Source organism: Lathamus discolor, chromosome 1, assembly GCF_037157495.1.
Source record: "Lathamus discolor isolate bLatDis1 chromosome 1, bLatDis1.hap1, whole genome shotgun sequence".
Classification (NCBI taxonomy): Eukaryota; Metazoa; Chordata; class Aves; order Psittaciformes; family Psittacidae; genus Lathamus; species Lathamus discolor.
Genome location: NC_088884.1, coordinates 106,993,047 through 107,009,322, shown reverse-complemented (window position 1 = coordinate 107,009,322; position 16,276 = coordinate 106,993,047). Strand labels below are relative to the sequence as shown.

At 41.5% G+C, this 16,276-nt stretch overlaps 1 protein-coding gene across 9 annotated transcripts in view; it reads right to left on the bottom strand.

The window, feature by feature from the left end:
- Nucleotides 1–16,276, bottom strand: part of ADGRL3 (adhesion G protein-coupled receptor L3) — a 518,947-nt gene that overhangs the window by 166,609 nt on the left and 336,062 nt on the right. The gene's annotated exons all lie outside the window — the stretch shown is intronic.

Sequence of the window (16,276 nt, the reverse complement as noted above, 5' to 3'; positions counted from 1 at the left end):
AATGGGGCCAACTTTGACCTTGAATTACTTCCCATACAAAAGGCACCCGTTTTTTTCACTAGATAATGAAACCAGGTATACAAATCCAGACAGGCAAGATGAATTTTTATTTTAATGCTTTGAAATTGCCTTAAAGATTTTCTTTTCTAATAACTGGATCCGGTTTTTAGGCATTCAGTACAACAATCTTTATGTTGTTAATAAACATGTTTTTCTAATGAATATCTCTTGGTAATCTTGCCTGTAATTCAGGAAACCCAAGTTCAGCTGAGATAAAAATATGCACATACTGAAAGCTCATATTGGAAAAAAAAAATCAATTCAAAGTTAAATTACCCATTTTAAATTTCAGTATAAAAGCAACTAAAAATACTGAGTTCTTGAACTTCAATTAATCTTTAGCTATTAAGCCAGAAGGGAAAAAGATTCTTCGGCGTATCAGATAGGAATCTGCAAAGAGCTCAGATCAGTTTGCAGACGGACCTCACTAGCACTTAAACTCCCATTCACAGCTCCACTGGGCTGGTTAACTCATGCTTGTCTTAGACTCCTCTAGGTTTCTTTTTTCCAGGAATCTGTGTGTGACTGCCTGCGTGCATGTGGCATACATTTTCCAGCTTCTCTTCTCAGGGATTAACTGGCAGAACTGCTTGTCATGGTTAAATAATTTTATTTAATTTGCACCGCGTGAAGATATTTGGATAAAAGGGAAAATAATTAAAATTTAATTACTTTCCCCCCCCCCCTTTATAATGAGAAACAGTTGCATTCCTTGGAGGCTGAGCTGCGAATAGAACATCACTCAACTTTATTGTTAAATATGTAATAATAATAATAATAATAATAATAATAAAAATAAAAATCAATGATCAATCTCTTGTAGTAGAAGACTGTCAAGCCCAGGATAGCCAAAAATACTGTATTGTTTTCTAGAATCAACAAAAACTAAAGTTTATAAAGATACTGAGGAAACAAAATAACCTCAACATCCAAAGCACTTTCTTACAGGTTTCTAAACAAACAAATAATGCTTTTACTAAAAGGCTTGAAGTCTAGAAGACGTCTCTTCAATGAATCATTCCAGCTACGTAAAGTGCCACCTTTAATGATAGGTCAGAGCCTCTGCATGCATGTTAAGGAATTTCATAAAACTTGACAACCTCTCCTTTTTAAAATTTCAGGCAAAAGTACTGGATTGTTTTCTGTGGTTTCCAAGTAGAAAGAGAGGCTAAGTCTTCCTCTCCCCTTGATGCCATCTCTCTTTAAAACACGGCCATCGGAAAAGCAATTGGCTTCATTAAAAAAAAAAAAAAAAGAATACCTCAAAAGTGGCAGAGGAGATAAATCAAAGATCTACTGGAGATGTATTATCATCATTATTGGCAGCTCTGTGATACACAGAGCTTCTTCTCTTGGAGCCCCTGCCCCTTTGTTAGGTCCATCTTCAAACTACAACTGTTTAAAGACCGCAACTGCATCCAGCCAGAAACCTCAAATTTCCCTGGCTCCCTGTTTGGTGTCAACAGCCTTAACCACTTTTTGACTTGACCTACAATGGCTAACAGGCAACCTCTGTGTCAAGACACACCCACAGAAGTGCATGGTAATTCTTGTCCAGCCTGGAGCTGCATGATAGTAGATAACCTTCCAAAAGACCAGTGACACTGCTCCTTCAAAAGATCCTCACCTCTGTGGCAGAGAGGTTCAATAGGCTCCTCTAAGCTTCTCGAGCGAGGAAATAGGTCATGTTGCAAGGTGACTTCAGAAGAATCAGGTTAGCATCATGATGCTAAACCAGTCTTTGCAGTCCATGCACAGGAGCAAGAATCACATTAAACATCATGTCAGAAAGTTGTGGATAAACCTCAGGCATGCACAAGCTCATGTCTGCTGCTTCTGTATCCCACAAGGTTTCCAGGGAAGATGACTTAAATTGATGCACCCATGCATGCTACATTTTTAAAGATTATTCCTTTTGCAGATTAAAATCAACTTTCAAATCAGAGTAGGAAGAGGACAGTAAGGTCACAGTAACAAAACCTTTATCTGGAGAGGACCAGCTTTTACAGCTTTGTATCTACTCACTAAAACATTGATTACTGCTAAATGTCAACTAACTGTAGAAAGAAACTTTTTACATAAATTCACCCAAACTAGAAGTTGTCATAAGCAGGGGGAATTAAACAGATAAAGACCATGGTTCAGCAAGGTAACGCTTACTACCTTCAATGTGGAAATAAGGTTGCATAGACATCTGTAGCTCAAAACTCCCATTGGTATTACCCTATACCAGCTGTCCCCAAAGACATTGGCAGAGTCATTTTGGATAATCTGAATCTTTTTTCTTTGGTTACAACTGATGCATATGCTGTCAACTATGTTGAGGTGATAACTTCCAAACACGCACAAGATCATTGTGGTCACAAATTACACTGTAAATGCAAGACAGGCCTCCCCTAGCCTTCCTTGATACATGACCATTTTAAGGTTTTTTCTCTCCAATGAAAAAGTGAGAAAAAGGGAGCAATAATATGTCTACTACTCACAGGGCTTAATCTAATAAAGCTATAGACTTCCTAAAGCCTCTCTTGGGTGGTCAATAACAATAAAGAAATGCCTGAAGGTGAGGTTTACCCAAAATATCAGAAAATATGCTGTTAGAAGGAAAAAATACATTTTGACAGCACAGCATTTCAATTCAAATTAAGGCATTATATAGTGCAGCCAATTTATATTTGCATATTAAGAAAATGATAACCTCTTTCTACCAGATTTTTCCAGTACATTTTGACATGAAAAATCTGGTGTAACAACAATCTTAACACAATTAATGGCTATTTACAAAAGCACTTTTGTATCCTCTGAAGTTCACTTCCTTGGTGCATCATCTTTTTTTATCCAGTGTAAATACAGGCTCCTATAAAAAGATGGTGGGAAATAAAAGGCAAAAAAAAACCCAAACCAACAAACCAACAATCATTTGGAATTAAATCTTCCAATAATTTACGGAAAAAAACTGCTGGAATGAGTTTTTGCCCTTTCCAATGGACAGATGTTCTCATCAATGAGAAAATTAGAACTTGATGACAAACTCTGAGGTTTAAATGTCACTCCCTACCACTCTGGTTCAAATAAAAATGGAAATGGCATTAAGAGAGCAGTGTGCAAGCTCTGCAGACTGGCAATTTCTTCTAATTAAAAAGCAGAGTTTATAGACACTTTTAGTGACACTCATAAAGTATGCATCTGAAAGCAGAATACTTTATTGGGTTTAGTGCCCAGAAAGCTATTTTCTCATTGCTAGTGAATTATTTGCTTTCCCAGCTTATTCAGGAGTTTCCCACTCCCTGTAGCAAGTTTCTAACACTTTAAAATTAAAAAAACCCACAACACCAAACCTAACAAAAACCCCTCAGACCCACCAGTAACTCCCACAGAAGGCAACCTCCTGAGCACTGTCTGAGTAAAGTGCAAAGCACATCCAAGAAGCACATTTTGACTTTTACACATGTTGCAAAAGAGGCGCAAAAAGGACTTGCTGACCAGGAAGTACAATTTATAATGTGGGTATTATTTTACCTCTTTAACACTGGGATAGAATGCCCACCCAAGAAAAGCACTCTGTGAAGTGATGCACTGATTGTCTGGGTGCCTTTCTGAAAGGTACACTTCAGTTAAAAGTCAAGTCATTAGGCTCCGTACAAGAGGAAGCAGATGAAATCCAATCGAACGCATTACAGAGGTCAGGCTAAATGAGCTAATGGTCCCTTCTGGTCTTAAAAAAATCTATTAATCTAATTTAATTCTCTGTTCTACTCTTCATACCAGAGTCAATTTAAACTCATTTATATGAAAAGAACACATTACAGCAGCCCTACACAACACACCATGTTCTGACTATGCAGTTTTAGGTTACTCTAAAGCTTCATTTACTTCCCACAGAGCTCAGGAGGAGGCTTTGTTTATTCATAATGAGAGCTTATATTTACAAGCAAGGCACCAGACAGAGGCACCTTTCCTAACTCAACATTGGATAAATCTGCACCTTAAACTACATCAATCAACTAGAAACTTGCTAGGGAACTTTCCACCTTGGCTTGATTTTCAGGTGCTGGTGTTCCTCACCCATCCCAATACCTGCCTGGTGCGGAGCACAACATTTTTATCAATAGAATCTGTTCCAGTCACTCCAAGGATATTTCTTGTGAATAACTTGTAACATGGTCAATATCGCACCAAGAAAACACTTGTCAGTCACTGTCCAGAGAGAAAAGCAAGCACTTAGATGGAGAAGGCCAGAAATACTTACTCCTATTAGTCCCTCTAGCGTATACATATACTCCTGCCAAGCAAATATATTTTAAAACCTTTTTTTTCACAGAAATATAATAATAATTAAAAATAAAATAAAAATCCCTTATTTTCTATGCAGCCTTCCCTCAATATTTCCCTCCTCCTGGAGCCTTAGTGTTCACATAAACATTACCTGCCATTTGCTTAATTCACTAATATCAGAGAGCAAAACATCACATGAATTCAACCTTAGCAAGCCACAGCATCCTTCATGCATGCTTTGGGCCGAGGGAATAATTTAACACAGAGAGGCAACTGAATGAGAGGCCAATATACAGTGCTCACAGGAGCTCTTCTTCACATGGTGTGTTGGAAAGACCCTATGAATGGATGGCTGGTGGCATGTCTATACTTGATGATACCTTTACTTTTTACCTTTGCTTGCAGCACACATACATCCCTTTTCATTTCTCCATCCCAAACATCGACAGATGAAAAAGAATTGTAGAGCTACCTAATGCCCCATCTCTCCACTGGCTGTGTTAATTTATTCCAGCTATCTGAAGGAAGTGTGAATGGCAGCCCAGTAAGGCAGCTCCAACTGTCACAAAGGCACCCGATTTTCCATCTTTTGTCATGGCCAGTGTATAATTTCTATAGTTTTTCAGCTCTGACATTTCATTGCTTTTTCCCCCTCCTCCCTTTTGAGTCTCAAGCAGCTGGTACTTTGTGAGAACACAGAATCGAGGAGCTATGTAACATGAAACACCCAGTTTGCTTATTCAGTGCCAGTCTTTTTAAACTGAATCCCATGTTTTGGTGCCTTAAGACCTGTTTTCTCTCAGCACATTTTAATCATGCAAAAAATCCTATTTACAGTGAAAAAATCCCATTACAGAAAACAATCGCTACATTGTTTTAATGGACACATGTCATTCACCTAAGCCTTCATCATCTGCTTTGCTCTCTAATCATGAACAGACCCTTAAAAAGTCTTTTCAACATAAAAAGGTAGGGCAGATACTGCAGCAGAAATTCACATGGATATTCGCTGTTTATTCCAGCTCACAATTTATATCTCGTCTGCAGATGCCTTAGACATAAATCAGGAGGTCAAAAACCCTGTTGCTGGAAAAATGCAATTCCTTCTAGGGGCAAACATAAATTCACTGTAGACTCACTCCTGAAGCCCCGAGTCTAAACCCCTACCAACGTCAGAGGATTTGTCTGAATAATGGCTGAGCTGAAACTCAGCAGGAACTTCAGGATTTTGTTCCAGAAACATTTTCATTATATCAACCTTTACTCATGCACACCTGGCACACTCAAAAGAAATGGACACTGGTTTAGTCTTGCTTTTTCAGAACACAGCTTTCTTGATTTAGCATAGGTGCGAATGCCAAAATGCACTTGAGAAGGTGTTATTCAAAGTACCTATTCTCTGTTTTTTCTGGGATCTACTTATCTTCCCCTGTCAGGTTGTTGACAATATTGCCAACTAACATTTCCCAGCCTTTCATGGCTGATACCACTTCTCCCACAATGTGGAGATCTTCAAAGTAGCTACCAAGATTCTTTTTGTACCTTCAACATAAATTTTCTTCCTATCAGCAGCCCATCAAATCCAACCCTACCATAAGAGTTCAGCTGGACTTGTGAAGATAAGGTTGACCTTTTCATTCCTGATGTATACCTTGGATACTTTTTTATCAGCACAGTCATACCTTAGGTGTCTGGAAAATTGACTTGCTGCCACATCTGAAGGATGGGGAGATGCTAAAGGCATTGTCACAGCTGCCTGAAGTCGAGGCAAGGCTCTTCATAAGGGTTCAACAATTTTGTAACTTACTCGTGAAGAGCTTTTTATTCCTCTTTAACCTAAGTATGAAGGCCAGCTGTATGAAGAGCGTCCAATACATCTTCTGCTTGCTTTGACACTAAAGGAGAATATGGCAAGGCATCCACATGCTATTTCAGCTATGCAAACTGGACATCTGTAAATCGATGGGTCCGGATGGAATGCACCCACGGGTGCTGAGGGAGCTGGCGGAGGTCATTGCTAGGCCACTTTCCATCATCTTTGGTAAGTCGTGGGAAACGGGCGAGGTGCCTGAGGATTGGCGGATGGCAAAGGTCACACCAATCTATAAGAAGGGCAAGAAGGAGGACCCGGGTAATTATAGACCGGTCAGCCTTACCTCCATCCCTGGAAAGATGATGGAACAACTTATTCTTGACTCCATCACTAGGCATATCAAGGATGAGGGGGTCATTAAGAACAGCCAACATGGTTTTATGAGGGGGAAGTCATGTATGACCAACCTTATAGCCTTCTATGAGGAAGTGACTAGGTGGAGGGATGATGGTAGAGCGGTAGATGTAGTTTTTCTCGATTTCAGTAAGGCATTTGATACTGTCTCCCACAGCATCCTCATAGATAAGCTAAGGAAGTGTGGGCTTGACGATCAAGTAGTGAGGTGGATCGAGAACTGGTTGAAAGGAAGAAGGCAGAGAGTTGTGGTCAATGGCGCAGAATCTAGCTGGAGGTCTGTGACTAGTGGAGTTCCTCAGGGGTCGGTGCTGGGACCGGTGCTGTTTAATATTTTCATCAATGACCTGGATGAGGGAACTGAGTGCACCCTCAGCAAGTTTGCTGATGACACAAAACTGGGAGGAGTGGCTGACACACCAGAGGACTGTGCTGCCATTCAGCGAGACCTGGACAGGCTGGAGAGTTGGGCGGGGAGAAACTTGATGAAATTTAACAAGGGCAAGTGTAGAGTCTTGCATCTGGGGAAGAACAACCCCATGTACCAGTACAGGTTGGGGGGTGACCTGCTGGAAAGTAGCGAAGGGGAAAGGGACCTGGGGGTCCTGGTGGATAGGAGGATGACCATGAGCCAGCAATGTGCTCTTGTGGCCAAGAAGGCAAATGGCATCTTAGGGTGCATTAGAAAGGGAGTGGTTAGTAGGTCAAGAGAGGTTCTCCTCCCCCTCTACTCAGCCTTGGTGAGGCCGCATCTGGAATATTGCGTCCAGTTCTGGGCCCCTCTGTTCAAGAAGGACAAGGAATTGCTTGAAGGAGTCCAGCGCAGAGCCACAAAGATGATTAAGGGAGTGGAACATCTCCCTTATGAGGAGAGGCTGAGGGAGCTGGGTCTCTTTAGCTTGGAGAAGAGGAGACTGAGGGGTGACCTCATCAATGTTTACAAATATGTGAAGGGTAGGTGTCAGGATGATGGAGCTAGGCTTTTTTCAGTGATATCCAGTGATAGGACAAGGGGCAATGGGTGTAAACTGGAGCATAGGAAGTTCCACGTTAACATCAGGAAGAACTTCTTTACTGTAAGAGTGACAGAGCACTGGAACAGGTTGCCCAGGGGGGTTGTGGAGTCTCCTACACTGGAGATATTCAAGGCCCGCCTGGACAAGTTCCTGTGTGATGTACTGTAGGTTACCCTGTTCTTGCAGGGGGGTTGGACTAGATGATCTTTTGAGGTCCCTTCCAACCCTTGGGATTCTGTGATTCTGTGATCCACATCTGCTTTCTTGGTTAAAAGAAAGAAAGAAAACCTGGCATAGCAGCAATGGAGAGTGAGGGCGGCATCAAAAAAGTTAATTAGCAACACTGAACTCGACTTCAGGAGACGAATCTTAATAAGTGCTGCTAAAAATATTACAGTAGTCATTTCTAGAACAAACACAATCAGTGACAGACGAGCGAGGAGAGCAATACAGACCCATGAGCTGCCATAGTGGAGGTATTTTCAGTGGGAAACAGGAATAAAGGCTGCTCATTTTAAAAATACATTAGCAAAAAAAAACCAACAAGCTGGAGCATGAAGAAAGCATCTGGGAGGCCACATCCCAAGCCAGGCTAGTGGCTCTGCAGCCAGGCCAGAGCAGAACTGCAGAGAACAGAAGGTGTTTGGACCATATGTGACCAGCCTTGAGGAATCAGATACACAAATATAATGTAAGCTGAGAGGGTAACGCCTTGAGAAAAAACCTGGCAGGTTATACTCCTGCTTTTGGGTGGGAAGAGAGGAGCTGGCAGAGGCAACAGCTCAAAAATGGAACAATCCTGGATTTTCTCAAGGTTTATGCCCCTAAGCCTGTGCAGACCCCCATCACTGCAAACAAGCCAGCAAAATCCACTGGTCAAGTGATAAAACAGTGCACTAATTACTGAAAACCATGATTAAAAATACAGTGCTAAAAGCTGACTATGGTACATGATGCAGTCACTTCCTCCTGTGAAAAGTGCCCTTGCACATTTGCTATGTGTCACCTCTCGCTCTCTGCCTCTGGCAAACAGCTCAAACCAAAGGGCTGGCACACTCATGGCTGGGTTTGGTGCGAAGTATGCGTGTCAGACTGATAAGCTGTGGTGGATGTCAGTGTGACAACTGTGGTGGTCTTGAACTTAATGAAACAACAATTAATCACAACTTCAGGCTGATTCCTGAAGTTGAAGATCTCACTGCAGAAGAGGAAAAGACTATCCTTCATACGCACTTAATGCTTTTATCCCCATGCAATCACTGCTATCTTCAGCCATACATCTCATGCTTGCTGCCAGGAACAGCCGCCTCAGCTTTTCTGACATGTTCTTGGCAAGGTGCTTTCCCCCTCCTGGTGTTTGACAGGATTATGAAGTGCTGAAGTCTCTGGCCTCCTTTTGTTTTGAAGCTTGAAGTGCAGTTTAGCTTAATCATTTTGTCTGTTGCTGCCCTTCTCCTACTTCAAGCATCCTGGCTGCCCACCAGCCCAGTTCCCAAGCACTCCGGCTTGTAAGCCTGTGTGAACAGGACCCCAGCTCACGGCATGCAGGGTCTTACAGCAAATTCCTGTTTGGTTTGCAATGGTAACAATTGATTCTAAAGAGGATATAACACTATCATCTCAGTTTAGCTCCCAGATGTGTTAGGTATGCTGTACAGGAAGGTGGTGGAGTCACCATCCCTGAAAGTGTTTAAAAAGCATGAGATGAGGCTTGAAGTGACATGGTTTAGTGGTGGTCTTGGCAGTTCTGAGATAATTGACTTCATGATTCTGAAGGTCTTTTCTGACCTAGCTGATTCTATGATTTTCTCAAGCTGGCTTGAACAGGTGCCTTATAGTTGGAGGAGTGACTTGAGGAAAAGAAGGGCTCCTCCGCCTCCATTTGGTAAGGCTACCTCCTGTTCTATAGTCCTACTGAAAGAAGTACATTTTCATTTAGGAAGATGGAGAAACCACATATTTATTCATACTGGAGAGGCAGTGAAGATACTCATGCTGTGCTAACCAAACAGTATTATTATTCATTAAATGCTCCACAAAGGGAACGTTTTGAAGCTAAGGAATCTTGCACTTTCAAAGGATTTTTCTGTGAGAAGGTAGAAGAAAAGAGCTCAAACTCAAGCTTTCCTGACCAAAAAAAGGTAGAAATACCTAATTTCAGAAAAGTGTCCAGTAATATGATACTTTTTATATTTTTTTAATCAAACACTGCTTTAGGAAGAGGGAAAAAATTAAAACAGGATAAAAATAAAGAGGCTCAAAATATAAGATAAGACATCAAAATGGGGAACAAACACAATGCTGGATTCCCAGCATGCTCCAGGGTAGGTGAAATATCCTCCTTTTCTTCTAAGCTTAAGGTACTGGCTGGCCAGCAAATTTGGCTGAGATTCCAGCTTTGCTATGAAAGATGTGCCAGGGACCCAGTCATGATACGTGTTCAGCAGAGGCTGCTGAGAGCACACGCTGATCTCTCTGAAAACCTCCAGCAACACTGTGCAACCAGCAGCTGTCACTGTAAGCAATGAAGAGGAACAGAAGCGAGAGAGCTAGGGATGCTCCTAGATGGGAGGAAAGGAGCTAGAAACAAAAACGCACAGGAGAAGCTGCAATTAAACACTCAGCACCCTCCTAAAGAAGGCCCTTGTCAGACCAGAGAAGCAGCTCATGAAAAAAGCTCAGCTGGCCTTTTAAATTGCAGCCCAAATTTAACTTCAGATACTAAGCATGGCGTATTGCAATGGGATCTTGAAGCGATGTCAATTCATATCCTGTGCACAAGTGGGTTTTAAGATTTGGCAGCCCTTCTGATGCATTTCTCAAGGATATAGGGCATTAAAGGCGAGCAGAACAGGAAGCTGCTTTCAGCTACCTTATTAGCACGTGACAACTTTGAAATGTTCAAGATTCTCTGCCCACTATCCACATTACTCAGCTGTCAAAGGGAAGGCCTCAGATTTATGATGTGAAAATTACATTTTAACGAGGTGTCATATGTGTTTAAAGTTCTTATTCATCACCATACTGCCACATCTTTTACCCAAGACACAAATGCACTTAATTAGCATATTATAAGGACAGAGGGTTCACCTTATCTGCATTGTAAAACTGCTTTAGAAAAAAACCCAAAACAACAAAAACCCCAAACAAAACCCAACAACTGAACCACCTTTATTGAATAAAATGGTTGCAATCACATGTCAAGAGAGCATCCCACAATATTTAACAGAATTCGGAGAATAAAAGTTTGACATATGCCCTTCATACCACATTTGATAACTACTAGACTGGCAGTCCACAGAGTTAACATGCAATCTATTGACACTTAAGCACAATGAGGCTGTTTTAGAAGCTCTATATCCTAGCACTGTCTCCCTTATGTATTTGGCATATTTATTTATTAACTTCGTACATCTATTTAACACCTCAAATTGTAATACCTTGGTCTCTTGGACATAATTTAAAACACCTCCTCAAAAACAGGAGCTCTGTATTTCCCATGCCACTGGGAACAGCTGTCAGGACATACAAGTCCCAGAGATGCACAGAGGGATCCTTATCCTGGTTCAAGTCCTTTACTGATAAGCTATGGGACAGGCACTAGTCCCTACCCCTGGTCTAAATGTTCAGCCAGCATATCGTACACTCCTACAAAAGAGCTACTGGCCCTGGCATGGGGAGCCTAAGCCATTTAAAAGACAAAACTTTCTTCTTCTTCTGGTCTTTCTGCTGACCAGTAACATCCACCTGGTACCCATCCAGGAGCCATGACTGCCCAGGGAGATGCAGAAATGCAAAGCCAGGAGATATGTGTTTGTATGCAAGCATGGTGCTGGGAAGTGGGATGGGAGCACTTTACCTTTTTGGAGATGAGGATTTGTTGATGTTTTTCTTGAATTTGTTTACCCAGACTTTATCACAAGTGGGTGATGATTAAAACAGGTAACTCTGGTGAATATTAAGACTGATTAGGTTGTGGAAAATTCTGTTAATAGACTTTTGTTTCCCTCTCTGCACATATCTACTGGGACACAAAAAAACAAACTGAGCACTTTTCTGGGTTCAAATTATTGAAGAATGCAATGCAAAACACTACTAGAGTTGCAGAGCTATTCTCACTATCACTTCAAATTAGCAAACCATTAGCAAATCTTTCTCCCCATTTTTATAAAGGGAGAAAAGGAAGACACAGGAAAATACAGGCCAGTCAGTCCCACCTCGGCGCCTGGCTAGATCATGGAGGAGATCCTCCTGGAAATTATGCTAAGGCACATGGACAATAAGGGGATGACTGATGACAGCCAACATGGCTTCACTAAGGGTAAATCATGCCTGACAAATATAATGGCCTTCTATGATGGGTCTTTGTTTGATAAGGAAAGAGCAACTGACACCATCTACCTGGACTTGTGCAAAGTGTTTGACACTGTCCTGCATGGCGCCCTTGTCTACAAATTGAAGACACATGGATTTGATGACGGACCACATGGTGCATAAGGAATCGGCTGGATGGTTACACTCAGAGAGTTGTGGTCAACAGCTCAATGACCAAGGTGGAGAGCAGTGATGATGGTGTCCCTCAGGGGTCGGTGCTGGGACTGGCACTGTTTTGTCAGCAACATGGACAGCGGGACTGAGTGCACCCTCAGCAGGTTTGCCAATGACACCAAGCTGTGTGGTGCGGTCAACATGCTGGAGGGAAGGGATGCCATCCAGAAGGACCTTTGACAGGCTCAAGAGGTGGGCCTGTGTGAACCTCATGAAGTACAACAAGGCCAAGTGCAAGTCCTGCACCTAGGCTGGGGCAATCCCAGGCACAGCTACAGGCTGGGCAGAGACTGAATTGAGAGCAACCCTGAGAAGGAATTGGGGCTGTTGGCTGACAGCTGTATGCTGGGCTGCATCAAAAGGAGCATGGCCAGCAGGTCAAGGGGGGTGATTTTCCCCCTCTGCTTGTGCAAGACCCTACCTGGAGTTCTGCCTTCAGCTGTGGCAACTCCAAGACACAAGAAGGGCATGGACCTGCTTGAGCAAATCCAGAGGAGGGCCACGAAGATGATCAGAGGGCTGGAGGACCTCTCCTAAGAAGTCAGGCTGAGAGAATTAGGCTTGGTCAGTGGGGTTGTGGAGTCTCCTACACTGGAGATATTCAAGGCCCGCCTGGACAAGTTCCTGTGTGATGTACTGTAGGTTACCCTGCTCTTGCAGGGGGGTTGGACTAGATGATCTTTTGAGGTCCCTTCCAACCCTTGGGATTCTGTGATTCTGTGATTCTGTGACAAGAGAAAACTCCAGGGAGACCTTAAGGAAGCCTTTCAGTAACTAAAATAGGCCTACAAGAAATCTGGAATCAAGGACATACAGTGATAGGGCAAGGGGGAATGGTTTTGAACTGAAATAGGGTAGATTTAGACCAGACATTAGGAATAAATTCTTTACTGTGAGCGTGGTGAGGCACTGGCACAGGCTGCCCAGAGAAGTTGTGGCTGCCCCATCCCTGGAAGTGTTTACGGCCAGGTTGGACAGGGATTGGAGCAACCTGGTCTAATGGAAGGTGTCCCTGATTATGGGAGGGGAGTTGGAACTAGATAATCTTTAAGGTCCATTCAACCCTGACTATTCTTCAATTCTATGAAACTCAAAAGCATCTACAAAGAAATAACACAAAAGCTCAGGAGTATTTATGGAAAAGCATCCTCAACAAAACCTACTTTTAAGGCCAAACAGCATAAACAGAGAAAATACGCTTCGAAAGCTTTTAGTATCTTCAAGTTCACTTCTTGAAGGTAGACATCAATGACAGGTTTCCTGGACTTTGCAGCCACTGAGGACTGCTTGCTTTCAAAACTGCTTTTGGGATAAATGAAAACAACCCCAGATGAAAAAAAAAAAAAAAAAAAAAAAGCACGTCAAATCCTTAAAATGCAGCTTTTCCCATTTCTGAGAAAAATGAACAATTACTTTTAATTCAGCCAAGAGGGCTAAATTGCTTTTAGATCAGTTGACTCCAGCATTGTGCTTCACTTATGACTTCAGAATGTTTTGTCTTCCCTGGTACCTTCAGCGGCTACAGAAGCTGAGCACAGCAACTCCAGGGTTTGACAATCATTTACTCTGAGCAGTAAAAGCTGTTTTTTTTAAACAGTGTGTGAGAGAAGTTCTGAGATAGCGCAGGTCTCAAATATGTTCCAAACCTACACACACAAACAGACCTTTAATTAAAACTCACAGAAAATGTTTCATCACTGTGAAGAGCAAGAGGATGGGATCCCTGCCCTTCCTATAAGCTAAGCGATTTCTGCTTCCTCCCATTTTCCCTGGATGGTTTGGAAAATGACTGAAAAAGCTTGATTCTAAGTGAACTGGAGCCCCCAGCACCTGTTTTTATTTTAGATAGCCTTGAAATGTATGGTACTAGAGATTTCAAAAATGTTTCAAACATATTACTGCCTATTTAGATAGATAAATATATTACTTTTTTTGTTAAGATCAATGTTTAGTTTTTAGCGCTCTTCTCCTAAAACTTCACACTTAATTGTCTTTTAACAACCAATTTGTTCAACCCATCAATTTTATAATCTTTCTTTTATTTTCTAATTAAGCAAATATTTTTTACACATTTTACTACTCAAACTGTAACCCTATGGAAAATGGCTGCACTGAACATTGCCATGCTCTAAACAAACACTAGCAATTTTGGAAGGGGAGAGGAGAAACACATATCCAGAATCCATTCTGTAAAAAAAATAACTAAATAAATAACTAAATAAAATACCCTGGTCCTTCACTGCTTTCCTAGTGTGGCATTGGCTCCTGTTCTGCTCCTTGGTGGACGAGCTGGGCTTATGCCAGCCATGCATTCAGTATTATATAGAAGTCAACGCAGCATGAAATTTGGTGCTAACCAGAAAATGTGTTGCACTGAACTTGGAAAAGAAAGAGTCACACAGAACTGGCCTCCTGGCTCCTTTCTGAAAAAAATAAAACCAACAAAAAACCAAAACCCCAAACCCCCAAACAAACACCCAACTACAGTCAAACAAGTGTTATTCACTTATTCAATTCAAAATCAGTGTTCCTGTTTGACTGACTCATAACGTTCCCACTAATCAGGCTTTGAAGGTAATGGAGCAATAAACTTCCTTTGCAAAGGCATTTTTCTTCACTTCGAAATGCCTTGGCCCATTTGAGCTGTCTCATCGAAAATTTCACTTGCTCTCAGAGCAGTCCTCTCAAAAGTCCTCTAAACCCATAAAATAGTGAGGTAATGGGATCCTTATGCATTTCTGCCAAAAAGGAAATCCTGGCAATTTTCAGAGAAGAGAAATGCATGTAGAATTCAGCTTTGTCCCCACATTACAAAGCTATCAAAAATTGCATGAAAGAAACATCAGAGAAGGCTAACCAGACTGACACCGGATTAACCCCCTCATGTCCACCACTCAAAGCCCAAAACAGCTTCAGCTTTTCATCTGAGGCATTGGGGGATTTTAAATTCTCATCCAAACATGAAGGAAAGCAGGGGCTTCAAAGAGTGACAAATCAAATCCTTGCACATCACAGACCTTGCACATTCAGCCCTCTTCCAGATTTTCACCTGCTCTCCCATCACACCAGTTTAAGACTGCAAAAAGGGGGAAAAACATTTCCCTTTTTACAGGAAAGCATAAAATTTGGGGTTTTCACTGATTATGGCTTTTTTTTTTTTATCTTAAAGATGATGTTACTGGCAAGAGTCACCACAGGAAAAAGCAGCAGTAGAGTCTGGTGTAATACCTAGAAATATTTCGCTGAAAAGGAGAGAAACTCTGTGAAATAGAGGGATGCAATTGATTTTCACTCCTCAGAGATAACCAATAGCTCACAAATTGCTCTGCTTCACTCCAGTACTCAGAAAGTACATGCTCATCATTAAGTTAGAAGAATGAGAAGTATTACTTCATTTTTTGCTCATCTGAGATCTTGAAGAGGTCAACATCACTGAAAATGTCCCTGCTCTTCTCTTAACAGTCACTTGGTTTTGTTCATCTGCCTCTTCAAGATTTCCTTCCCTTCTTCCTTACATTTTTGTATAAAAATAAGAAAGTCACTGCCGTTTTATTACTTTTATTCCACCCCTCCCATGGATTTCATATCCACAGTTTCTTTCAGCATCTTTTGATCCATTTTTATGCACACAACAGGCTGCACACAGGAAAAAAAAAGTTCAGCAACAGAAACCTCTCAACTTCTCTTTTGCAACTCGAAGCCCTGAATCAATTAATCCACTTCTGAGTTTCTTGATGAACAAAAAGAATGTTTTGGGAATTGTCATTAAGAAACAAATAGTTTACTGCCCAAATGACCTTAATTCGGCATTTCTTCTTACTTTTTCAGATTTTCTGAAGTGCACAGTCCAGCGTAGAAACTACCTGATAACTATACCAGGTTATATGTTCATTCCAAACAGCATATGAGAAAATGCTGTTTGGAAATTCTTGTACCATCATATGAATTTGACCACAATATAGATTAAGTTATGTTACTAATACAGTGCCAACTGTGAACATAATACTTGCAAAACAATGAAGAAGTTGGTGAAGATAAAGGAATATAATCAGACTAAGCAATTACCAGCATAATTTCTAACAGGAAAAAGGGTGGAAAAGCTAGGAATCCTCTAGGGGACTTTCTCTTAGAGAAAGTATAGTGAGTCATA